At 39.7% G+C, this 12,657-nt stretch overlaps 1 long non-coding RNA gene across 1 annotated transcript; it reads left to right on the plus strand.

Moving 5' to 3' along the window:
• Window positions 1-2,212: 2,212 nt before the first annotated feature.
• LOC109302525 lies at window positions 2,213-10,764 on the plus strand. The gene is made up of 3 exons (XR_002098827.1): window positions 2,213-2,224; window positions 5,292-5,294; window positions 10,588-10,764. It is a non-coding gene; the product is annotated as an uncharacterized LOC109302525 (long non-coding RNA).
• The last annotated feature ends 1,893 nt before the right edge of the window (window positions 10,765-12,657 follow it).

The following is a 12,657-nucleotide window of genomic DNA, read 5'->3' on the forward strand; positions in this document are numbered from 1 at the left end:
AAATTTATGTACCTTGCCTCCATTGTTATCAACAACTTGTCTCTTGAGGTTGAACTGAATAGCCATATTGACAAAACATCAGATATCATGAACATGCTGAGCATATGTGTAGAATAACAACATACTGACTGTTAAGATGAAAGTCAAAGTTTATCATATTTGTGTCATCACTCTTTCATGGCAGCAAATCCTGGACCACATTCTCTACTCAAGAAAAGTGCCTCAACAGCTTTCACTTTCATTACTTTCATCACATTTTAGGAATTTCCTGATAGGACTCAGTTGCTTATGTTGAGGTCTTGGAATATGCCACTATTCTGCATATCATTCTCTTTTCAGTCAGCATTGACTTCAGTGGCTTGGTAATATGTGGAGAGTGGATGATGGCCATATATGCTAGGATCTCTTGTATGGAGAACTCTTTACAGGAAGAAGACCCTACAGGTGTCTTTATCTTTGTTTCAAAAATGTTTGCAAGAGACATCTGAAAGCAATGAACTTCCAGCCAAATGACTGGGAGAAGATTGTTGAGGATCAAAGCACTTGGAATCAGTCTATTAAGTGTGAAATGAAAACTTTCGAGGAAAGAAGAGTCCAACTTGTAACAGAATGAAGAAATTTCAGGAACAATACCATACCGCATTCAGGAACGTTACATATGAATTTCACCTGTGATAAACTGAGGAAAGAAACATCACTCAAGAATTGGGCTCTACAGCCACACCCACAGATGTTTAATGAGCTGATACTTCACTTGGCACAAATATATTGTTTCACAAGAAGGCATGCTTTAATAGCACTTAGGTATCTTAGATATTCATTTTAGCAGATGTTGAAAAGCTTTAGGCACTTTTGAAATGGTTTAGCCACTACCTTTCTGCAGCTGTAGGCCCTTAAATACCTTTAAGTCAGGTCCCTAGTGTTTTAGTATGTCTGTCTGGTGTTTGGTCTGCTACTACAGTGGCTTTTTTTTGACATAGTTAAAATTTTGACTGCTTTAGCTAGGAAGCAATCTGTCACTTTAATTCTTTTCTGTCCAAACTTTCTGGAAATGAAAAAAGCAGCAGCGTAGGAGGAACTTGAAATGACTGGAGGGTGTCTCTTTGATTCAGACATTCCCCTGTGCCTTTTAGTGATCAGCAGCTCTCCATTTCTCTATTACTGATTGTACTATGTGAAGAGCAAAATAGCCCTTATATTGTAATTTAAGAAAGAAGGAAAAATTAAGAATGTCTGCATGATTCAGAAACTCAAATCCTATTGTCAAAAGAGCTATTAGGTCCCACTGATATTTAATGAGAGAGTGTTTCCTCAGTGTAGGTCACTTCTTAAAAGGGGATTTAGGTGCATAATTCAAATATGTGCTCTGGACATTTTTTTGGATGAACTATATAATACAGTTTCTCTGCTTTTTTTGAGGGGATGCTGAATTCATGGCAGTCCTTTAAGGATTATATCTGTCTATATATCTGACTATAATTGTCTGGTTGAAGACTCAGGAAATGGTTCAAATTCTGTCTCTGTTATGCCTCTGACTTGGCCATATAATAATCATATGATCTCCACTATGCCTAAATTCCTAATCTTTAAAATAAGAGAAACAGTAATCAACCTTGAATGGGTACTTCAAAGCTAATGACTGGGTGCATCTACATGTGCAATTAGTGTGGCTGAATAAACTCTGGTGCAGTTTGTGCCAGAGTTTATTGCTTCTGTGCACAGAATTTACATGTACACCTGGGACTGCAGCATGTTAAACTGAGGTGGTGCAATCTGGCGAGTCAGCCTGTGAGCCCAGAGCTGCTTCACCTTGGCTCAACATGCTGGGAAGAGGCTGACTGAGGCATGAGGCTGTGATAGTGAATGGCTAGCCAGCAAACAACCCCACATTATATCATCCTCGTGTCCCAGCCAGCTCGGTCACCATCTACATATACATTGCTACAGAGTAAGTAAGTCCACAGTAGGATAGTACTTATGTCAGGCAGTACTATTCCATGGCAGAGTTAATAAGTTTACTCTGGCCTAATAGTGCCATATGAGTAGATCTTAAGCATTATAGGTGCCTATACATGAGCACTGAGGCTGCTCTGACGTGCTGTAATTTCAGTGTGTCAGGGCAGACTCAATTAATAGAGTCTGCTGAAGCATGGTAATTACTGCACTGCATCAAACTCCAGCTTCATGTATATCATCATCCCTGTGCTGAAAAATGGAGGTGAGGGTTCTTTAACTAAAGGTCATTTGATGAGCTTTAAAGCACCCTTGTTGCCATTTTTCAGCATGGGGATGCTGACACGCATGACACTCTGGACACTTTAATTAGAGAGGCTCCTAAAATATTTCTATTGCAGCTTCAACACTCCAAATGCTGTGTTGAAGCCATGGCATAAGTATAAAGGAGTCCCTACCCCATTACTAAGAAGACAAAGACACTCAGAGCTTTATCTCACTACTACTCTCTCTTTCCCCATCTCTTCTCTTGCCATCTTCCTTCCCTTCCCCGCTCTCACTGTGTGGACATGACCTTTTCTGTTTGTTCCCAAGTTAGCACCTCTCGTGTCCTGCACCCCACTCTGCTCACTCCCTGTTGCTCCACACACACACACACACACACACACAAAGACACAAGCATGCTCATTCACTTACCTTCATCACATAGTCAAGATTAAAGGGCACCCATATGTTGCTGCAGTGAGGACCCAGGCTGAGGCAGCAGAAGTCAGGTAACTGCTAGGTGAAGGCAGAGAAAGGGGCAAGGGACTGGCCCTGAGCTCAGCTGGGAAGTGCCTGCTGAGATGGATAAGCAGCGGTATGTCCAGTCTTGCGACTATGAGCCTGTAACAGGATACACTGTGCCTGAAGTCGGTAGCCCTGAGTAGTGGCCCCAGAGTTACTAGGCACATCTAGAGTAACAGTGGACAGGGCTTATGCAGACCCCTGCCCAGACAAAGGTCAAGTACCCAAGAGCCTGTTCCACTAGTAAGACTGTCCCTACTCAGCATATTCCATGAAGTCATGACAAGCAAGACTACTGATGGTGACAAGCCTCAGGTTGGAGTGAGACAACTGATGGAAGGAGGCTCAGAGGGTTAGCACACAGGCCTCTGTGCTTAGGCAAGCATACAATAAGAGACAAACAAATTCAATGGCAGCATATTAACAATCAAAAATGCATCAGTCTAAATCTGACTTCCAGCAATATGCATGCTTCTTTAAGCACTTATTGTTAGTTGTATTCTGCTCCCACAAATCAGCATACATTAATTTCGGCTGAGCAGAGTTAGGTCATTGCCTGAGCATGTTTTTTCTGTCCTACCTTATTTTTCTATGGTAACATTTAGCTATGGAACTAAAAGGATTTCTGTGAATACTGCAACTAAAAATCAAACATGAACAAAGAAGGAATATAAATTTATTCAGCCCCTCCACAGTCAGTGTCTCAAACAACACAACAAAAAATGACACCTCATGGGGTGTGTTTAGACAAGACACTACTGTGCAGTAGCAACAAGCTACGGTGATATAGCTCATCACTACAGTGACACAGCATCAGCAGGCATGAACCATAATGCTAATGCTACTGCTCACTAGCACTGGAAATGACCCATGTGGTGCTGGGGATTGCGCAGTAACAACGGTTACTGTGCAGTCATTTAGTACATGCTTAAGCAGTAACAACTGTGCAGTCCAGTGCACGTGTAGACATGCCCAGTGTCTACCCTTATCTTTTTTGAGTGAATTTGTGCATCAGTGCTTACTGTACTATAAAAAAAAATAATGCTTGCTGTGTTTCTTGCAATAAGTAACTTCAGGTGGCACTGTGCTTCCTTCCTGGTTATTTCTAAATTTGGTTGCGTATATTACATTTTTATTGTCAAAATGCCAAAAATGCCTCTTATGTATCTGCAGGAATTTGATTCCTGGTCAAAAATCCTGTGGATGCACATATTGTTTACATACACAAACTGAGTGTGTGCACTGGAAACAAGAGGAGATGGGCCTTCTTGTGAGATATGTGGATGTATCAAATCTGCACAGGTGAATCTAAAGTACTTTCTGTTGAATCTGCTAATGCCAGTGTATTTATAGTTTTACATCATGTTTAGGAAATAATCTGTGCCTGCCAGCACTCTTTCCCATACTCATGACTGAAGTAATTTATTTATGAACACCTTGGACAGACACAAAACCTCCCATTTTTTATCCCCAATATCTGAGTTGCTTGGGTACTTATCCTAGAAGCTGGAGGAAGTTTGAACCTGGGTGTCTTTGACTTTCTAGCACAGTGCTCTAGTCACGACCCCCCAAGTCAGGGATTATCCAGCTTCAAATCTGTCCCTCCTTTTGAAGGTGAGGCACTGCCCCTTGCACCTAATATGGCTATTAGAAAAATATATAGAGGGAAGGGGAAAGTTTCTGCCTCACTTGGAACAACATCCCCACTAAGACCCCTCCCTTCCAAGCTAATAGCAAACTCACTGAGCTACTCACTTTGTAGTATACTTTCTTACTGTTGGTCCAACATATGTCCCACTTTTTTGCATCTTGTGGTTTCCCGTGAGGTACTAAAATGGCCTAAATTACTGAATCTGGATATTTAGGGCTCCTATACATATGCAGGGAGCTGTTCCAACACACTGTAATTCCAGAACAACCGAGCAGACTTGATCAATCAGGCTCAGATTAATCAAGTAGAACTGAATGTGCTCCAGCAGCCTCCAGTGTCACATGTATCTGTGTTCCCACACTGAATAATAGTAGTCGGACATTTTAAACTAAAGCTTGTTCAAAAAGCTTTAGTTCAATGTGCCCTACTGCAATTTTTCAGCTCAGGGACGTTGATATGTGTAATGGTCTGAGTGCTTTAAATTAGTGTGGCTCTTGGAGCTGCGCTAACTAAAGTGCCTCCTGAAGCAGGTGTATAAATTCCCTTAGATGACTAGGAAGGGCCTAGTATATCATCCTTAATTTCTAAACATTAATTGCTATATTTTGATTCCTTCCAAAAAGGAAAGAGCTATGGATTTTTTTCCCTAGCTACTATTTTGAGTTACCTAGCCATTTCTCTCATTCTTGGACTATTGTTTTCAGGCATCTAGTGCCTACATACTTATGTTTTACTCCACTTCCAGGAATATTGTCCTCAGGTTATGGGTATAAGAGTAGACTGCAACTCATGCACGCATAGGTAAAGACAGCTTTGCCATTTCTATCAAGTCATGGGAACACATGGATTTACAGAGTCCAAAAATAACTTCTAAGAAGGAAAATAGATAATTAAGAGACAGCTGGTGTTTATATGCAACAATGACAAAAAGGGTCTTCACTTTCTACTTTTCTTGGGTTTCACTGACTAAAATTTTAAGCGTGTTACCATGATTGAATTCATGTTTTCCATTTACCTATTATTTGCAGGATGAGCAATACTGATCATTTCAACTCTCTAAAGCAGTTATTCTCAACCAGGTACCATGGCAACCTGGGATGCCTTGAGATCCTTTCAAGAATGTAGCACAGTGTTAGCATTGTTAGGTGTGCAAACATGATTCACAAGAGTTTTCACATAATTCACAAGAGTTTTCATGTAGAAATCTATAGTGTAAAAAAAAAATTCTGATTTGTTGTGGTTTTTCTGAGCACTTTGCAACAAAAACAATTGCTCTAATGTTTTTCTGTAGTCAAGAAACAAGTGAAAACCAAGGGATGGCATTTCCCAAGGGTGCCCCAAGTCTATTGAAGAGTACTTCAGATCTATTGAGGGGTGCCTTGAGTCTAATAAGGTTGAAATCCACTGGTCTAGAGCTTTGGCAAAGCTCAGGTTATAACAATAATTCAAACGCCTTTCCCTAATCACTGTAGATGAAGATTAGTGGACAGAACCACTACCTTACCTTTTTCCTTTAATAACCCACATCTACCCTTTTCTGCTTCTCTGGTAATTCCACCATATATTTTGAATGAAGTCCTAGATTAAATTGGTTCGATGTTACAATGGTTATGCTATGCTTGTATCACTGTGGAAGACAGGCAGATATAATCATTTGTTTTAATGTTCTAACAGCTTTTACCAGTATCATTTGAGACTAATATACTTGTAAAACCTATCTAAATCAATGTATCACTACCATATCTCCACAGTTCATTGGGGTAAAATACTAGGGGCCAGGGAAACTGAAATGTGTACGTATACACATGATTTAAAAAAAAAAATCGTAATACTGTTTTTTTTCCGTGAATGACACTTTAAACTTAGTGGCTGATTACTGTCTAGTTTCCTAAGAAATGAAGTTAATCATGAAGAACTAATGTAGTAGCACTGTAGATGTAATATACACCTCCACTAGTATTACACTGTACAATTAATTAATGTTTTGTTTTAATGCTATCAATGTTCTGTGATCCTATTTATGATCCTTTTCTTTCACTGAATTTAAATCATGAACTCTGTTTGAGTTGCCACCTTACTGACAGGTGTTTTTTTTTAATTTTAAATATGGCAGTTAAAGAAAAACAAAAACATGTTTATTACTTAAATTGGTATGTTGCTAGAGGCCCATTTGTTCAAACCACTATGACTTGGCCCAGATTTTTAAAGATATATGAAATCTGAAGGAACTGAATAACTTAATATTTTAAAAAATCTGGGCCCAGATAATTGCATGTAGTCTCTGTCATGACAAGTATAACCTAAAGAAATATTGGTGGAGAGTGGGATGGTGAATTATATGATCTAAATTATCTGATTTTCATAAACATTTATTTATTTTGAATTACATTTTTCTTGTTATAACCCTGTGTCCCTCAAAATCCAGCCAAAATAAGGTAGTTCATATAGCCCATTTGTCTGTAGCTAGGGAAGAGAGGAAGAACGTAGCAAAATACATCAGACTCTTATCTCTGTTTTGTAGAATTGATGGGGAAAATGTGATGTAGAGTAGCTTCCCATTGAAGGATACTGCATTTCTAAGATGCTTTTGTGTAAACCAGTTGAAATCAGTTGTTGTCATGTTCTGATCATTTAGGAACGCAAACAGCAAAATGGAACAAATCTGTTAGGCTCCTTGCCTTTAAGAAAGAAATAAAATGAATTGAGGAAAATACTTTAAATGAAAGAACAGAGAAGTTAAAGGTCCTACTAAAATTTAAATTCTCTGCAAGTCCATAGAAGGTTTAAACAGAATTTGTCTATATATGTGCAAGTAATGGATTCCAGCAAAAGTTAGCTACAAAGTTAACTTGATTTATCATAACAGTTGGTTCTGTCACACTTCACGTTAATGTTTTCAGTTTTCTCTTCAAGATAACCTAACTGGAAGATATTACAGATAAACAGGTAACTGCATTTCATATTCATTTTCACTTGGCGTTGTATATCTGACAAAGTAATGTCCACTGCATAATGAACCTGAGTTTAAGCAGTCCACAGTGAAATACAGGTTGACATATAAACACAAATCCTCATTATTCCCAGTGTAAAAGGTTGCTGAAAAACATACTACAAAGATTATAGTCAGCCTCTCATCCATATTTAGTACAGTTAATTACAGGATGGCCCCAGTGAAGTATGGGCCATACTTTCACATACTGTTCAACAATTAAATGGAAAAAAGAATGTCTGCTTTCTACAAACTGATATCAGGGTTGCAGGGGATTTGCCAATGTATTCAGACACAAATAAGACAACTATTACCTGAATATGATTTGAGATCCAGGGATTTCCACACTGTGAATATCTAAGATGCTAACTAGTGCTTAGAAACATTTCTCCTATTTCACAGCCCTGAAGCCTATGTTTAGCGGTTTCCAAAATCCTAGATCTGCCCATACAGTCTAGTCTTCAGCAGCAGCTGCATTTTCATCTTTAGGCAAAGCAGCTAAGAGCTGCTGATGTTTCAGTGGTGAAAGAATTAAAACTGTAGCTTTTTCCTGACCAAGAATGGTAGGGTGAATAAGCTGAAGATTTAATTCTATTCCTTCTCTATGTGGCCATAACTCCAGAAAAGTCTATTGTTTTCCTTCAATTTCACTTCCCCAAAAATTCTGTTAATCTAATTTGGATGTGAGGTATGCAAGAAAATGTGTTACTTCTCAATAGAATTTTTTATTGTTAAAATCATATCTTCCAGATTTTTCATTTTTTCTGGAAGGCTAAGGAATGATTTGCTAACCGGAAGCTCTGCAGAAAAGGACTTGTGGATTACAGTGGGTAATAAGCTGAATATGAGCCAAAAGTGTACCCTTGTTGTAAACTAAGCTAATGGCATACTGGTCTGCATCAGTAGGAGTGTTTGCCGGCTTGGCCATATCTGCATTATTGTATTCAGTTTTGGACCCTCCTCACAGAAGGGAGGTAGACAAATTGGAGACACTGCAGCAGTGGGCAATGAAAATGGTAGAGGGCTAAGGCATATGACTTATAAAGAGAGGATGAGGGAACGGTGCTTGTTTAATCTGGAGAAGAGAAGGCTGAGGGGATTTAATAGCAGCCTTCAATGATCTGAAAGGTGGGTCCAAAGAGAATGGAGCTAAACTGTTCTCAGTGGTGGCAGCTGACAGAACAAGGAATAATTGTTTCAAGTTGCAGCAAGAGAAGTTTATATTAGATATTAGGAAAGACTTTCTCACTAGGATAGTAGTAAAGCACTGGAATGGGCTACCCAGAGAGGTAGCAGAATCCTTAACCTCCTTAGAGGTTTTTAAGACACAGGTGGACAATCCCTTGGCTGGTATGATATAACTCAGGGTGATTTTGCTTTGGCCAGGAGGCTGGACAAGATGACTTCCTGAGGTCTCTTCCAACCCCAGCCTGCATCGCTGCATGGTATTATTCTGTTCCAAGCGCAAGACTTTGCACTTGTCCTTATTGAACCTCAAGAGATTTCTTTTGGTCCAATCTTCCAATTTGTAGAAGTCTTTTACAATCCTAGTGTTAACCCCCAGAGTATCTATTATACCCCACAGCTTGGTGTCTTCTGCAAACTTATTGAAGGTGCACTCCATCCTATCATCCAGGTTGCTGATGAAGATATTGAAGAAAACAGGTCCTAGGACTGACCCCTGGGACACTCCACTTGACACTGGCTGCCAACTAGACATTGAGCCATTGATTACTACCCTCTGAGCCTGATGATCCGGAGAATTTTCTATCCTTCTTCCTTAATTTCCCTGGGAGAATGTTGTGGGAGACTCTATCAACAGCTTTGCTAAAATCAAGGTATACAACATCCACCAGTCTCCCCACATCCACAGAGCCAGTATTTTGTCATAGAAGGCAATACAGTTGGTCAAGCAGGAGTCGCCTTTGGTGGATCCATGCTGACTGTTCCTAATCAATTTCTTCTCTTCTAAGTTCTTAGAAATTGATTCCTTGAGTACCTGCTCCATGATTTTTCCAGGAACTGGGTGGAAGCTGACTGGTCTATAGTTCCCTGAATCCTCCTCCTTCCCTTTCTTAAAGATAGGCACTATATTTGCCTTTTTCCAATCATCCAGGACCTTTTCCAATCATCATGAGTTTTCAAAGATAATTGCCAGCATCTCCGCAATCACATCAGCCAACTCCCTCAACACCCTATGTCTGGGCCCATAGACTTTATACATGTCCAGCTTTTTTAAATAGTCCCTAACATGTTCTTTTGCCACAGTTGGATCTGGACTTCTTTTGCCTCCCCAAACTGTGCTGCCAGGTGCAATAGTCTGGGAGCTGATCTTATCTGTGAAGACTGAGGTGAAAAAATCATTGAATACTTCAGCTTTTTCCACATCATCTGTCATTGTTTTCGCCCCCATTCAGTAAGTGACCCACACTTTTTCTAATCTTCTTCTTGTTTCTGACACACTTGTAGAAACACTTCTTGTTACCATTCATGTCCCTTGCTAGCTGCAGCTCCAGTTGTGCCTTGGCCTTCCTGATTGCATCCCTGTATGCCCAAGCAATACTTGTATACTCCTCCCTAGTCATTTGTCCAAGTTTCCACATCTTTTAAGCTTCCTTTTTGTGTTTAACTCACTGAAGAGTTCCCTGCTAATCCAAGCTGGTCTTCGGCCATACTTGCTAGTTTTCCTGTGCATTTGGGATGGCTCTTTCTTGCACCCTAAGTAAGATTTTTTAAAGTACAGTCAGTTCTCCTGAACTCTTTTCCCCTCAGATGGACTTCCTATGGGTTCCTGCCCATCAGTTCCTGTGTGAGTCAAAGTCTGATTTTCTGAAATCCTGGGTCCTTACTCTGCTGCTCTCTTTTTTTACTTTCCTCAGGATCCTGACCTAAATTATCTCTTGGTCATTGCTGCCCAAGTTGCCAGCCACTCCTATATTCCCTGTTTATGAGCAGCATTTCAAGAAGAAACTTGGACTAAGAAATTGTCCCCAACACTCCCTGAAAACTTGAATTTTCTGTACAGTGCTGTATTGGCTTCCCAGTAGATGTCAGGGTGATTGAAGTCTCCTGTAAGAACCAAGGCCTATGATTGAGAAACTTGTGCTAGCTGTTTGAAGAAAGCCTCATCCTCCTGGTCTGGTGCTCTAGAGCAGATGCCCACCACAACATCACCATTGGTGCTCTTCCCTCTGACCATAACCCAGAGACTTTAAGCAGGCCTATCTTCAGTTTCATAGTGGAGCTCTGAGCAGCCATACATCTCTTTGACATAAAAAAACAAGTCCTCCTCCTCTTTTCCCTTGCCTGTCTTACCTGAACAGTTTATACCCGTCCATGATGGTGCTCAAGTCATGCGAGCTATTCCAACAAGTCTCTGTTATTCCAATCACAGCATAGTTCCATGACTGTGAAAGGACTTCCCAACCTTCCTGTTTCCCAAGCTCCATGCATTCATACAGACACCTGAGGTAACTAGCTGATTGCCCTACTATCTCAGGAAGAATGAAAGGACCTCTCCTGTTGCCCTCTCACTGTTTTGGTGACTTGTGCTCTGAAATACAGGGGGTTTTGTCTCCTAACACATCTAGCAGCGTCTTTTTTTTCTGCAAAAACAATCACTAAAGTGATCATATTAGAAATGCTGTACCTATAATTTCAGAAGCACAAAATAATCTGTATTTTAACTAGTCTTTTTCCTCAGACTAATTTATCACCAGACCGAAATGCTATTTGCATTTTGGTGGCTGGTGCAAAAGCATGCTTTGTAACCTATATTTTCCACTCAACAGATATTTTTGAGACTTGCAAAACATTGCTATCATGAATTAGTCTTTGATCAAAAACTTCTCTGACTGCTGTGCATTAGACCTGTAGCATGTGAGTAAGTTATAAGCCATCTTTGTTTCAGAGAGACTGCCCACATTTTGATGTTGGCAATGGCGACCTGTATTAATGCCAATAATGTTAAGAACTGCTAATTTCTTTGTCATTAAAAATGATTCCTCATGCATTTTAAAGGATGTCAGACCTTCATTTTTGATTGAATAAGCTGCTTCTCTAAACCCATCGAGTTAGAAAGGCAGAGTGTCTATACACGTTCCCTAGGGGCAGGGGACATTTTAATTAGAGAGGCTTTTGGGAGCTGCTCGAATTAAAAATGTGCAGCATCTCATGTATTGTGTCCTACATTTCAAAATGGCCATAATATTGCTTTAACAAAAGTTCATTTGACGAGCTTCAGTTAAAGTGCCCCACCACCATTTTGAGATGTGGGACACTGAATATAAGAGATGTCGCACCAAACTGGAGCATTCTAATTAGACCAATCCAACAGACTTGATTAATTGATTATTGGATTACTAAAGTCTGCTCTAATGCAAACATTCTAATCAGAAAGCATTGTATAGTTGTACAGTGTTTAGGTACCCACAATGCAGGTCCCAATTTTAACTAATGAAACTTCTGAAACTCTTGTAAATTTGGGAAAATATAAATGACTGAGTCAAAAATGTTTTATTCTTTCTTTCACGAACTGTACTTTCCAGACAAGTTTCCACCTCCCCCGTCCCCCCATACTATGCAATTACATTAGTATTTGTTGGAGCTGCTTTCTGTATTTTTCACACTAAATTCCTCAGGAGCTCATAATATTTTTCTTGTTAGAGTCCAGCATTCTGTAAATTTGGGAGCTTTCAACAGTTTCCAGGCTGTGAACTGCTTTTCTCTACTGGGGCTTTCTTCCCCTTATGTCAGGATCCCTTTCTCATTTAATAATATTGGAATAACAAGATGGTTGTATTACAGCACTTCTAACACATGCTCTCAACTACCAGGCTGAGAATCTGTCTGTCTTTTGGAAGTGGAATTCTGACTGCCACCTCTTCCACATCTTTTTAAACATAAAAGGCTAAAAATATATTCATGTAACTTATTGCTCATGCTTTGTTTTAGTACCTGGATGGCTGTTCTACTTGCAAAGGCATTTTCATTGTATTTGAGAGTCTCAGTACAATTAAGCTGACTCATTAGTAGCCTTCTTCTGGTTTCTAGTGGGCAATAATACCCATCATTAAACTACCGTCCGTGAATAATATGGGGTTTACCCAAATGCAAGACAGCTTGACTTTAAGATGACTGTCCAAAAGATTATATATATGAAAATTAAAAATGTGTTATAATTTTCTATGGATAGAATCTAATTATTGGAAGGTTCTCTTAAATTTGTCCCCTTAACATCTGTGGTAGGGAAAGCAGTGGTAGGAGCCAGGGATCAGAC

Source organism: Gavialis gangeticus, unplaced genomic scaffold, assembly GCF_001723915.1.
Source record: "Gavialis gangeticus isolate Ggan-Ray unplaced genomic scaffold, GavGan_comp1, whole genome shotgun sequence".
Classification (NCBI taxonomy): Eukaryota; Metazoa; Chordata; order Crocodylia; family Gavialidae; genus Gavialis; species Gavialis gangeticus.